Source organism: Lepeophtheirus salmonis, chromosome 5, assembly GCF_016086655.4.
Source record: "Lepeophtheirus salmonis chromosome 5, UVic_Lsal_1.4, whole genome shotgun sequence".
Classification (NCBI taxonomy): domain Eukaryota; kingdom Metazoa; phylum Arthropoda; class Copepoda; order Siphonostomatoida; family Caligidae; genus Lepeophtheirus; species Lepeophtheirus salmonis.
Window position 1 is genome coordinate 16,464,662 of NC_052135.2, and position 14,837 is coordinate 16,479,498.

The following is a 14,837-nucleotide window of genomic DNA, read 5'->3' on the forward strand; positions in this document are numbered from 1 at the left end:
TTGGAGGTTGTACTTTCTTTCAAAAAATATATTTTTATGTCAATTAAAGTTGTATGACCTATTAAATATTTTATATTACATATTCTGTTAAAGTGTTGAATGAGTGAATTTTTTATACATGTATGTATATGTGGATTAAATATATATTTAGTCCTGAGGGCTCCAGAATCCGGTTTTTATCTTTAAAAAATAGAACAATATTTAATAATTAAAACAAGTCAGGGAATGGAATCAATAAAAAATCATTTCACAAATGAATAAATATGTACAAGACCGTACATACTAATATTTTAATGCAGATTTATGATGTTATAATTGCTGTAGGTTAATAAGGAGAGACCCTACATTCAAGCGTTTGAATATGTATGTATGGAGATAGAAGTTACACCATGCCAATAGATGCAATAACTTATGTAAAAAGGGGAAATCTAAAAAGTAGAACAGTCAGAATAAAAGGAAGTTGTATTCTATGACTACATATTGATGTAGTCGTTAATTGAGAATTGTCTGATGCTTTAAGTAATATATTTGTGAGTGAGTCTTCCTTGATAGGGATTTACATCTATTTATTGAATGAATAATAGAACATCAAAACTTACTGACAGATAGGGTTTAGAAAAACTATAGTACTTTTTTTATAACAATTTTGTATAAATAAAGAATATATTTGTATTTTATCAAACAAAAATAAACAAACTTCGCGAACACAAATATATCTCTTGATTAATGATCATGGTATAATTTAAGGATTTTTTAAAAGTTTACTTATCAGTATTTTTGTACGTATTTGAAGGCACATCACAAGTTTCATTTTTCTATATTGTAGTTCTTCTTTTTCACATTTTTGCTCAAGGAAGGAAAAGGGCTGAGGTCCATAGATGCTCAAATGCTATCTTAGTGAGAAGACAAAGGGGATACTAATGAAGTAGTTTCATATATTTATAACTGAAGTGGATATTAGACGATTTATGAAAAGTTTTTTCAGCATGAATCATTTACTTTTGGTGGTCCATTTAGAGACAAATAAAATACGTACATTTAACACAAAATGATACGAATAAAACTAAAAATATACATACATACAATCATACATAGGAAACATAAATAGCGAAATCCAATGTATGTATTGATACATGAAATGCAAATATGAAGACAAACAAAAATGGCAAAAAAAAATTAGAAGAAGAATAACAAAACAGAATAGGTCAATTTGTGCATGTATCCCGAGACGTTGTGTATGTACATACATACATATTTATTGAATTAAGTGAATTGGCAAGCTTACAATAAGAATAATATCTTATGAAATATGAGTCGGGTTCGAGTTTTAATTAGATCAAAGGTAAATAACTAATAAATCAATAATAATTCTTTTTTTAATGGACAAATAGATTTATTGAGCTATCAAGCAATGCGTATCTATGTATGCATGTGTATAATATGCTTTTTGACTATCTCAGGACTATGTGCTTCTAATTTTTGCAATCCAAGTTCAAAGAAGAGAAGGAGAAGAAATTACCCCCCTCCAAACTATTTTATATAAAAGATTTGCGTCACCTTTAAAGAAATCTTGAAAAACAAAAAGAGTAGAAGAAGAAATATTTATTTTATTACTACAATAATACCTACTAAATGACCGAATATTATCTATCAACAAATTTTGATAAATATATTGATCTTCATTGCTCAATTTTTGAATGAGCTGTTAAATCTAGGATTGTTAACTATATTCTGGAACTGGAATTTTCAAAATTTGGAGCTATAAAGAATGAGAAAATTGGGTACTAATTCTGGTTAGACGACAATTTTATCTTACTAATGTGTGGACGCACCCCATAATATATTTGAATAATTAAAATTATTTATATTATTAATTTGTCAAATATTTTATTTTAATTTGAAAGTTTAAAATAGGGGAACAATATTTTTATTTCGAAAAAGAAGAAATTTGACAAAATATGTGATGGTTATATGAAGTGTGCAAGGTTTATTATTTGGTCATTAATTATGTTAAAGAATAGAAATAAAATATTTATAATTTTTGTCTCGGTATTTTAAATCTTCCTATATTTTTATTTAGAACCACCTAAAAAAACCACTCATTAAAAACTTTTACAAAAGTCCCAGGTCGCTCTGGATAGGCTATCAAAAAAGCAACTGTGGCTGTGAAGCCAAAAACAAGCTATAATGATTATTCTCAAAATCAAGTGTCGATATCATTTTTCTACCAATTATCGTCAATTTTTAACAACAAATTACTCTTATTAACTCTATCAGTCCGTCACAAATTGTATTTAAAGAAGACAATTTTTTTCTTGGACAGGTACAACTTTATTCTAAGCAACTTTTCTTAATTATATAATATACAATTCCCTTTTTACACTGCTGGGTGGTCCATTAAAATCTGAATAGTTTGAATTTTAAACTTCAACAAGATATAATTTATTTATTAATAAAAACATATCAACAAAATAAATACTATAAATAGATGAGTTTCTGAGTTCTCTTAATCATTAATATAGCTGCCCTTAGCAGCAATAATTGCTTCCAGGCGGCAGTGAAAGGCCTAGACACCACTGCGGATGTAGTACTTTGTTATGGTGTCCAAGTACCTGCTGAAATTGACTTTGAGGCCCTCAGTGTTTGGATGATGGACACTTCAGGCCTTCCCCTCAGCATTCACCCAAAATGGGGTGTTAAGGTGGTTGGCTTTAGGCTGTAGGCGGGCAAAAGTGTCGAAAAAGAGTTCAATAGAAATCAAAAGACTAATTCAATAAAGTCTTGGAACGAAGGAGATGGGATTTTTTCATTGATGGTGTCAAAAGTGGCCTATCAACCTTCACAAGGCTCTTTCCTCTCACTTTTTTTAGATATCTCTGTATAATCTGTTGTAAAACTCCTAAATCTCTTGCCTGTGTCCTCATGAACTTGAAGGGATTGGGTTGGATTATTTTCTTTAACTCCTCTGGGTCCAGTTTCTCCTTTTTGGCAGAGCCCTTCTTCCTCTCAAACGTTTTGGACTTGCTGACAACGTAGATGGTGGTCTCGGAGACGCCCAACTGCTTGAATTCTGTAAATGGAAATTCGTCATTCAGTTTTAAGTATCATTTTTTAGACATGTAGGTTGGCTAAAGAGCTTGGCTTGGTTCTGTTTTGTAACTAATTGTTTATACTTTAATATATCAAAATAAAATTTATTTCATTTACTCAACCTTGATTAATTATTGAAATAGTAAGTGTTCAGATTTCAATGGACCACCGAGGATTTGCATTATGATTTTTTTTTTAAATAAGGAAACTATAATTTTAATACATATCTCAAATCTCTTATATATATAAAATCTATAATATCATTTCGTAAGGAAGTTCTCGTACTTCTAAAAAAGTAACTGATCATAATAAAATAATGATAAATTGATACATTTTATTTGAAAGGCTATTTTGGGGTCAATATAAGTCTCTAAAATCATAATTATAGTTCTATAATTTAGGTAAAATTCTATGATAAATTAACACATCCCCCAAATAAAAAGCCTATAATTGACTCAAATACGTAAAGTGAATATTGGGTTCACAACATATGAAATGAAAAATAATTTGGAATTTCCTCTTTTACTTTATTTTTATTCGAAATTGTTTTTATGTTGACGAACTGCATTTGTAACAGGAGAATCGAGTAGTTGCACAACCTATTATAATTTTTTATGCAAAACCCAAAAAGGATACAAAATGACTCCATAACTAATATTTCTTTCGTAGTTTTTGAATTTTACTTTTTGCGTCTTTTTATCTACATAAGTATTTTTTGACAAAATTATTTTGTACATTCTAATATAATACATATATATATGTATTTATGATGAAGGGATCTTATTTGAAATTTTTAAAATTATGCTCTGTTCAACTATTATTATATATATGTATATATTGACTAACACACACACACGCGCCTTGGTGCCCTAGTCACTCTTTTTTTCATTCTCTCTCCCCCCTCTTCTACTTCTTCTTCTCTTCTCCTCATTGAAGACTCGCCGATATTCCTACATATTCTCCATACTACTACTAAGGTTATTTTATAAGTATTACTCGTATATATATTAGAAGACTTGTGGGCATGAAGGCATTTTGTGTCTGTAGTCCTTGAATCTCGCTCCCGCTTCCCCCACACACCCCTCAGACGTCGACGGCGTTTTTTTATTTATTTTTATTTTTTAGAAACACCACGAAAAAATCATAAATTTTTTAATATGTAATGTCAGTCTGCTAAAACTCTCTCAAGAAGATGAAGCAGATCTAAATAACCCCGAAGGAAGTAGTTGGATGGATTGAAGGAAGGAAGGAGGAAGAGAGAGAGAAGCTTCCCTTAGCTCCAATTCTTCGAACTCTTCTTCTTCCTCCTCGTATTCGATTCCTTCCTTAATTCGAATCATCCCTTCCTTCAAAACTGTATATATAAATGTCTATATATGCATCGTCAAATGTATATAATATTTGTTTATCGGTTATCGTGATTTACCCAGTTTTACTCATTTTTTATTAAATTTTCGTGATATAACTTTGTTAAGTAGAAAGAAATAATTGTGTTCAACCATTTGTGATGATGGCAAAACACACATATATGTATACACACTCAAAAACAAATCCGAAAGGTAAGTCGCTTTAATAAAATAAAATAAACGTAATCAATACGGAAACACTGTTTAAAAAGCCTTCTTTTCTTCATTTAAAGGCTCCTAATGTAGATACAAGCAAAGCTAAAAGGATTTCTTCAAAAATCATTTATGTAAATAAAAAAATCAACAGATTATGTAAGGTATAACATAACCATCATATGTGATAATTTCTCTTGGGCCAAAAAAAGTGTGACTCCTTCACGGATATATTTTGGGTAAGGTTTTAGTTATATAAATACATAATATTTTTGTAAAGCCATCAATTATATAAATGTATTTTTTTGGGGTGGGTATGTTACGTAAAATCAGATGTAACTAAAAAAAACATTGTCCAAAGAGTACACGGTATATTTATATATATTATATAGTCTCTACACAGCAGTATTTGAATTTATAAACAGATTTTGGGCCTTGGTCGTTGAAACATAAACTCTTATCGAAAAAAACAACAACTTAATTTAGAAAAAAACAAAAAAACCACGATCCATAATAATTCAAATATTGCACGAGTGTAAATTGTTTTTGTAATAGGAAATATTTTTCTACCTTTTTATAAATGATGGTTGAAATAGTTTATATTTATTTATCAATTTTTTGTAAAAAAACAAAAAAAAGCAAAAAAAAAGACATTATGTAAACGTTTAAAAACAACACGAGGAAAATGATGAAATATTAATGATTTAAAGCAATATTATTAACAGTGATAAAACGGAAACATTTATTTTGTAATTTCAATGTCAATTCTGATTTGATTCTTAATTTATTTTCTATTATCTTGGAACATTTGTCAATAACGAATGTTGTCCATTTCTCCCATTTTGCATTGTTCGTTTGTTTATGACAGATAAAAAAGTTAACAGTCTCTTGGTGTGCTCTGCAATTATATATTATTCAAAAAATGGAAAGAAATAATCAATTAAGGGAAAAGTCTTTAACGACTTTTGAAAGACTGTTTATTCGCTCAAAATAGTTATCTTTTATAAAATACTATATTTTGAAGAATGAACATTTTTTTTAATGAGTTTTCTCCTACATTAATTATTTCCTTCCATTTTTTTGTCAATAGTAGATAATCGTAGAACATACCCAAAGACTTCAATTCTTTTTTTATGTAAAAAAACAAACTAACAATAAAAATGTGTACCAAAAAAATTAAATAAATAAATTTGAGAATCAAATCAAAATTTAATTTGGAATTTAAAAAAAAACTCCAAGGTCATATCAATGTCATTTTTCCCTCTTCATTTTAATTGTTTCTTTTTCTCATAATACTATCTTCATTTTTTATTCATCTATTGTGGCTTTTAATAAAAATCATAAAAGTAAATGTACTATATATGAAAATACTGTATGCTTTTTTCTATTAATATGATTTTTTTTATAAAACTGTGGTATACACAATACATACACATCTATGTAAAGTCACATATTGTCTTATAAACTTTAAAATACATATCTACGAATATTCATATGTATAATTTATTCATGTAAATATTAAGAAAAAAAAGCAGCAAACTACATATTACATACACACTACTAAAAAGGAATGAAAAAATTAGTCCATACATTTTTTTTAAAGAGTGAGAAATAATAACAAAACAATAACGAGACTACAAAATAAAAAAAATGAAAATATTACTGATATTAAGTAGTGTAATTTGTAACTGTTCAAAATATATTTGGTGTAGTACATATTGGGCTATAAATACGATTATTCGTATAATTTGGCAAAGTCCCTTTTGGGTCTATATAATAGACTTCTTGATTCCATAATAATTGATTTCTGAGTTATGTTTAACTACATATGTGTCCCATCAATACAAAAGCAAGCTGAAAATGAGCATGGATTACATTTGTATTCTTCAACAAATTATTCAAACTAAACCTTTGTGTGCATTGTCATTAAAGAAGGCCAAATTGACAGTAACACTAATAGATGATAAATTGATTGATTTTATCTAAAAGGCCATATTGTGTCAAATATAAGTCTCTTAAATCAAATAAAGGTTATTAAATATAGCTAAAATTCATGGGAGTCTTAAAAGTATGAATACATAGTATGTAATTGAATAAAATAATTATATGAACCAATGGGCTGTTTTTCTCATTTTCGTTTAAGATTTTTTTACATTGATGTACCACAGATATAGAATGGTCAAGAAATATATGCCTCTAATGTTAATATGTTTATATTATTAAATTTTTTGTATCTATGTATCAGTTGTGCCCATGTGCGTTTTAAGAGCCCTAAGGGAGCTGGTCCAGATGTTTGTTGCTCGTGGTTAGAAATCCCGAAATGTCTTGTGGCTTATTTGTTATCTTTGGATAACGATTGTATGTATATATATATATGTATACTTTTGAATACATTTTGAGGAAGTATAATTACCACGCAACCTCTACATTAAAACATTGTGATATCTATTCTACCTCTCATCTCAAACCTCTCCTCCAAACGGACCAGAAATATCAATAAGTTTAAAATTATTTTTTAAGATTAGCCAATTATGCTAAGTTATTCTTCATTTAAATAAGATGGGAATTGCTTACAGTTCTTAGGTGTTCTATAGGTTCTATAGTGTCAATAATTTTTGAATAATATTGCAAAAAAAAAGAATATACATGTCTTTCAAAAGTTTTGATTTCAAGCAATATTTGATCAAGATTCGATCATAGGTATATTAATGAAGACATATTTAAGGACACAATACACGAGTTATATTGGGGTGAAAAAATATTTTTTTCGATAAATTGAGTAAAAAATACATATTTATTTTATTTTATTTGTCAAATGGTATGGATTACTTTTTGATCCCATTCAAGTTCACCCAATCATGACACTAATTAGGGGTAATAGTAAAAGTAAACTTAACAGCTAACATAAAGATACTAATTGCATGTACTTGCAATAAAGCAGTCGAGTATCCTAAACTCACGCAACCTTTCTTATGTTTGTACAGTATACGAAAGCATTTTTTGAATTATCTCTACTATATTAGTTATATTCAGTATTTGATAATATTACTTCATTGAGTAATGAATATTCTTATTACATATTTCTCCTTAGAAAAGTATTTTAGTTGTATTACTTAGTAATATTAATTTACGTTATGTAAGACGTATTTTTTCAATATTTGCTTAGGAGATGAACAATTCAAAAATCCCTTCTGTGAGTTTTTTTAGATTGAATAATGATTAAGTGAATATTTGTAAATTAAAAAAACTAAGTTCAACTACATTTTCTGTTGTACTATATTTTTAAATTATTTGTTATTTTTGGTCCTGGAGGTACTAAATAAAATAAGAAAACATAGTTTTTTACACATATACAATAATAAAACAGGCATAAAGTAAGCAATAGTTTCTAATTTTGCATCGTCGAATCTATATTCTAAACTTATTCTTCCCAAATACTGTAAAAAACTATTTATCCTCTGGTTCACAGTCTCTCAATAATTTAGTATTCGTACAAATAATAAAACATATCAGTAGCATCTTTCATTATTCAACTTTCAATTTAAAAAATAACTCAAAACTCTCATATTATATCTGACATAAACAATAGGTTATATACATAACAAAGTTAAACTCTTCTCATTTGGATTAAGACATTTTATTAATAACTTCAGTAATAACACATTTAATGAAGTTATATATGATAATTTATTATATATTTTTCAATTAAAAAGTAATATCGTTGCATAACCTATAGAAAAATAATATTGTTATTCTATTAGTTACTAGAAAAGTAATTTAGTAATATACTACAAACTCAAACATTACTACCCAACTCAATGTTTACTATACATATGTGTAATTCATTCAATCAATATCATATATTATATACATAATATATTGATTGATTCTGTCCTATTTTATAGTTAAAGTGTTATGTATATTGAGTGTGACAGCTCCGTGATTACTACATTGTACATATATATATTTCTTTAAAAAAGTCTTCTTAAATATACGAAGAAGAAAAAAGTTTATAATTTTTTTTTCTTCCTTCGTTTGACTGACGACAACACAAATGCCTATGATGACGGATCTTCCATGTACTTACATGGATATGTACATGTAATAATAAAAATAAAACTCCAAGTGGCATCTACTAAATCATTATTACAAATTGAATGACAGACAGTCAGACGGAAAAGTATTCCTTTTCCAATTAATTGCACAACTGTTTAATAAATAGACATACGTTGTTTGTTTGTATGTATGTAAGTACATACAAACAAACATACAAGATTTTGCCTTCTTTTCGTATCGTAAGTAAAAGTTGTATATTTATTAATTTCAAAATAAATATGATGCTTTTTTTTACATATACAAAAAAATGTGGTGTGGCAACACAAAATCAGTATTGAACAAATATCAGGAAAATAACTGATACCCAATTTATTTCTTTACTTTATGTGTAGGTATGCAGATCTTATAAGTGTTTTGACGGATCTTGGTAAATTATAAGATTATATATAATATATTTAAACGATATTTTTTGTCTAAGACGCAATGTTAGACCGTAGACTGAAATTTAATGTCTTCAAATTGTGGACCAATATTTTGAGTCTCAATATATAGACCTATTTTTTTGTCTGAATCTATTAACCTAATGTCTCACCTATACGGATTTACTTGTTGTGAAAATATGATTTATGCAATTTATTTAGCATATATGACGTTATTGTGGGCATTTATCCTTCTAATCTGAATTTTAAATGATACCAATCCATACGTATTTTTTTGTGTGACAGATCTGGACTAAATTATTCTTTCATAATGGTCAAGACCGAACTTGTTCAAAGGACTAAATTGTATCATTCTACTAAAATTGTTTCCAACAATATCAGGATTTTCAGACCAAAAATCAATAATATTACTTAGCTAGATTAACGGGTTTTACTAAATTTTCTAATAAAAAAACAAACATAATTATGCTACAAAAATAATTGGCTTTAAATTAAAAATGATTTTCTTTTATGTATGGGTGATGGTCATTTTTCCTTTTTTTTCCTATTCATTAACAATATAATAATAATATTAGCGCCATCTTAACTTTCATATATATATTTAATTTTCTTAAATGCATATATCTTTATACAATAGAATAATGATTTGCAAGATATACTAACAATAGAAGTGTACAAAAGACTTTATTGATTGAAAATATGTATCTTACCTATGTTCGTACATGATAAAAGAATCCTTTTTTTCTCTCTATTACTGCATGGCTTCAAAATCCCCCTTTGAATCTTGCTTACTCATTCCCCCTTATTCTACAAAAAGTAACTTGTTACTTCTTATGTAATTATACAAGCATTCAGAAAAAAATATAATCATAAATTAAATTCCAAAGTGATTGTCAAACAATACCTTTAAATTAATCTAGCCTAATAATAATTACAATTTCGGTCTGAAAATCCTATACCGGTCTGATACCGTGATTGTTTTTTGTGGACCCGACTAATTCAGTGCTTAAAAAAAGCTTGGTCTCAAAGAAATATTCAGTCGAGGTTGGTTTCACAAAAAATTTAGTCTATATTGGTATTATTTAAAATTCAGCACAATAACGTCATATGAAAATATAAATGATATATAGACAACTCATAAATCATAAGAGGGGAGAAAATCGCTCTTTATATTGAGACTGATTGAAAACGATTAAATTCATTTTTTAAGTCTATGATCACGATTTGGGTCAAAATATCGTTCAACATTCATTAAAAAAAATCAGGTCAGAAATAACTAATTTTATTTTTGGTATTGGTCCAAGTATTAGTTATTAGTACCAAATTTAAAAGTACTATTAAAAACTTAATGTAATCTGTCCTTATGTTTTATTGTTGGCTTGAGATTGGACCCCCATTGCGTACATTTTTTTAAACTCCAAATTTAATGTCAAAAGTCTTTACATAGAAAAGTGTATTCCGTAATGTAAAGTAATGAACTCTCCTTGTTTTTAACTCAATATTTTAACAAATTGATCCATTCCCACTTTTTGATATTACAGACTAATCCGATTTACTAGCATTTAAGCGACATTTAAAGGTGCATTTCTTGGCTTTCAATCTACTGTCTAAGTTTATATGTTTTACAAACTTAGACTGACATTTAGTGACATATTTATTTGTAAATACAAGTGAAATGTAGAATAAATTAAAATTTGGCAACTACAAATAGAAGAGAATAGTGCACCAAATAATGGTTCGTTTTCTAGATTAAATACTATGTAATACAATCAATTTTAAATAATCTAGCTTCATTGGTATAATGAAACTACAAAACTACTAAATCAGGCAGTAAATGTATTTGTATTGGTATTTAATTTATTTATGCTTACTGACAAGTTCTATTTTTCTAATATAGTGCTAAACATTAAGAAGGGAGCGTAACTATTTAATATTAATAAAAGTCAAAAACATTTTACACAGTGAAGTTTTATTAAAGAGAAACAAAGTAGAAGAGTTAGACAAATAAAGGAAATAATATTTCTACTCTGTTGTACATATTATCTACTGTTTTATCTTCCCCATCTATTGCATTTTACTCATGGATTCTGAAAGAATAATTTTGCTTGTAACAAGCTTTACTTCCAAATCAATACAGATGTTGAAACAAAATAATCAGCCCCTTGTACATGTTATAACTTTTTTGCCCAGTTTTATCTCAATATTTCAAGTGATTAATCTTCATCCACCAGTTTTTTTAAAACTCATATATTCCAAATAATTCATCAAATTAGTAATTGACTGTATATACAATACAATATACATAAAAGACCTAAAGTAATCAACCCTTAATATGTATTTTACTACTCGAGTTATAAAGTATCGTAATTGTATGCTATGTTTTATGTTCCAGCTCAATCTCTCAGCTCTAATACCTTACATACCATTCATCAAAACCAGCTTACTACTTGATCAAGAGCTTATAATAAAGCTTATATTGAATAAGACAACTTTTTCTTGATAAATGACCTTTCTGCCTAACAGACTGAGGGATTTAATTCGGTAAGGCAAAGTCTTACATTTTGCACCTATTTCATTAATATTTTTAATTTAATTTTTGTCTTTTTTCAGGTACGTTTACAATAAAATTAATAATCTTTATGTCAGAATAATATTTTTTTGATGCTATGTGGCCAGAAATTTTAAAAGCTTTAGTTGCTGCAAGCATTATTATAGCTTTCTTTTTGTTTCATCCTCTCTCTCCATTTATGTACATAATTAATTTATTAAACGCAAAAAAAATTACACATCAATAATCATTATTTCAGAGTGAGATTTTTTTAAATCTTTAAAAAAAAAAATAATTCATGAATTAACTATTACCCGATCTTTCATAATTCATTGGCAGCTAGACAAATATTACTTCTTCATTAAAAAAAATATGTTGAATTATCTATGTGAGTTAAACTCCTTCTTTGGAAATGTCATTTTTTTTTCTTGATTTTTATTCTTTCTCTTTTATACCATAAATGGTTCATCGATAGTACAAATATATCTTATATATTATAATAATAACAAATATAATCATATAAAATGATAGTTATAAAACACTCTTTCATTGAACAAATAAATATTTAACCCTTTTTGTGATACGATTTTTTTTCTGAAATTTTTTTAGCAAAAAAAAAAAAAAAACAAACAAAAAAAAATCTATATATATAATTTTTTAATAAAAAATGAGTGTTATATTTTTGATATTATGAATTTGTCTTTCTGTAGATGAAAAAAAAATTATTTTTTTTCACTACTCATCTCAAAAAACGTCTTTGAAAAACTAAAAAATCTTTTTTTTTTTTGCGTTATGCGAGAATCATTCACGAGTCGATTTTTTATTCATATTATATTATAATTATTATATTCCCTTGTTTGCGAAAAAAAGATATATATGCAAAAAAAAAAAAAAAAGCGCTTTTTCAATTTTAATATATACTTTATATATATCTCCATATATTTTTCTGTTTACCATACGTCTTTCTCCTTGACATGACCTTTCCTTTTTTATAAGAAAATCATGATTCAATGTCAATTGTTTTTTTCGAAAAAGTTTTTTTGTACAACACTGTTGGTCTTCAAAATTTGACTTCCATGTGGGATGACTCAACAAACATATACAAATCCCTTGGAATTTGTGTTTCTTTTAATCTGACACATGACACAAGGTAAACCAATTTTCTTTTCCCTATGAATTTCTAATGTTTCAATTTTTTTTTTCAAAATTTTTTTCTATAAAAAAATTAAACGGAATGCACCACAGTACAATCATAGAACAAAACAAAGATTAGTGTGGAGGAATCTTATAATCATTTTATTTATACACAAAATCTAGTATTTTTATATAAGAAAAAAAATTACAAATATTTTTAGGCAATGTGACCTAAAAAAAAAGAGTTAATACATAAATGATGGATTCCTCATAATTTTTTTTTGTTTTCTAATTAAACATCATGTCTTTCTTTTTTTTTCTTCCTGTTATAGGCAGCTTCTTAAAAAAAAATATTTGTTACAATATCTATCTGTTCTCTCGTGCATGGAAAACGCATAAATAATTTTTTTCTTTTTATATACTTATATATTTTCCTTTTTTTTAATTTAAGAAAACAATCTTTCCTTTACCAACTTCAACCTTCCCTTTATAAAACCAAACCCACAAAAAAATCATATATTTAATTAAATTTCCACTATATATTTTTGTAACAAAAAAAAATAATTTTAATTGAAAATACATAAAAATTTAACTCTTAAGAAAATCTTACTCTGAATCATTATTTATTATTTTTGTACCTGTGACAATTCAAACATATATACATTCAGAATTTAGTTTTAAATATTCCAAAATTACAATGTCGTGTTTGTATTTTAATTTTTGCTTACATCTATATATATTTTGCTTGTTATTTTATGATATATATTAATTAATTAATTGTATTCCTTATGATATTGTTGTGTAATTTATTTAATTAAATATGCGTTTACTTTAATTCAATTTTATTTTAACACTATATTTTGATTTGTTAAATTGTATAAAATGACTTATTAGTTAATAAAGAATACGTGTCATTTGATAAAAATATATAGTTTTGTATTAATTTTTGGGCAGTGGGCTTAGGACAGGTTAACTATTTATTTTTTACCAGTTCTCCAAGAAAAAAAAAGGACCTATGTTACAGTTTGAAATGTTATGGTTAACACCTTTGCACAAGTTATAATCAAGAAAGAATCTGTCGATGAAAATTTGTAAAAATATAGCAGAATCCAATTATTATACAATAATAAAACTGTTCACATGTAAAAAATGACTTAATTTGCGCTAATTGGGACCACTTGTCTGTTGGGACAGCAGACTCAATGTGTTAACCTGTTCAACACGGTCAGACTAATGTTGATGTTAAGCCTTGCATGATAAAGGCTATATTCATAAAACAATATATACATAGAGACGAAAGAGCAATTTCAATGGACTGTTCCGCGTAGTAAGGCTGTATTAAATTAGAATCTTGAGTCTGTGACTACGAACGTCAGTTACATATAAAGGTAGATACAAAAATGCACTTGAGATACGAGTGTTACAACATAGGAATTGTAGCAATTAAGTTTTGCACAGGCCTAGAGTTGGCGAGGGAAAGCAAAAGGCAATTCAAATTTGATTTATTTAGTTATTTTTTTGGGATAAAATGCATTAAATTACAAACTTTGTCATCCAAAAAAGAATTCAAATTGTATAATTAAGTATTACTGTATATTATTTTAGAGTATTAAAATTTTGAAAATTATATTGACAATAAGAGGGTAATAACGACATATAATATATTTACTTCTCTAGTTACGTCGTTTCTAAAGAAGTAAATATACTTCCATTTACATAAAACATATGGATAGGGATGTAAATCGGATGAAGTTTTTAGCTAGCCTGATTTTTTGGAATGGGTAATCTTAAGAATGAATTTTCTTTTTCTAAGCAGTTATCATTATTCTTTAGTTCCTGAGTTGGGAACTCCTTTTCTTAAATAGATTGAGTTATATTCAAAACCTGATTGAACATTCGTACGTGCTCATAAAAGACGGAGCATAAACCTGAAGATTTGTTACGGAGTTATAATTGTAAGTCGTTGTTGAACTCAGCGTAGAATTGGGAATCAGCATCGAAATAATTCAT

General features: G+C 27.0%; 1 long non-coding RNA gene across 2 annotated transcripts; it reads left to right on the top strand.

The window, feature by feature from the left end:
* The first annotated feature begins 4,025 nt into the window (after positions 1–4,025).
* Positions 4,026–13,752, top strand: LOC121118001 (uncharacterized). 2 transcript variants are annotated; one of them, XR_005864303.2, is made up of 4 exons: positions 4,026–4,649; positions 4,730–4,888; positions 11,538–11,686; positions 11,756–13,752. It is a non-coding gene; the product is annotated as an uncharacterized lncRNA (long non-coding RNA). The 2 variants fall into 2 exon arrangements; XR_011780027.1 differs by having other exon boundaries at positions 4,248–4,649; positions 4,709–4,888.
* Positions 13,753–14,837: the final 1,085 nt, after the last annotated feature.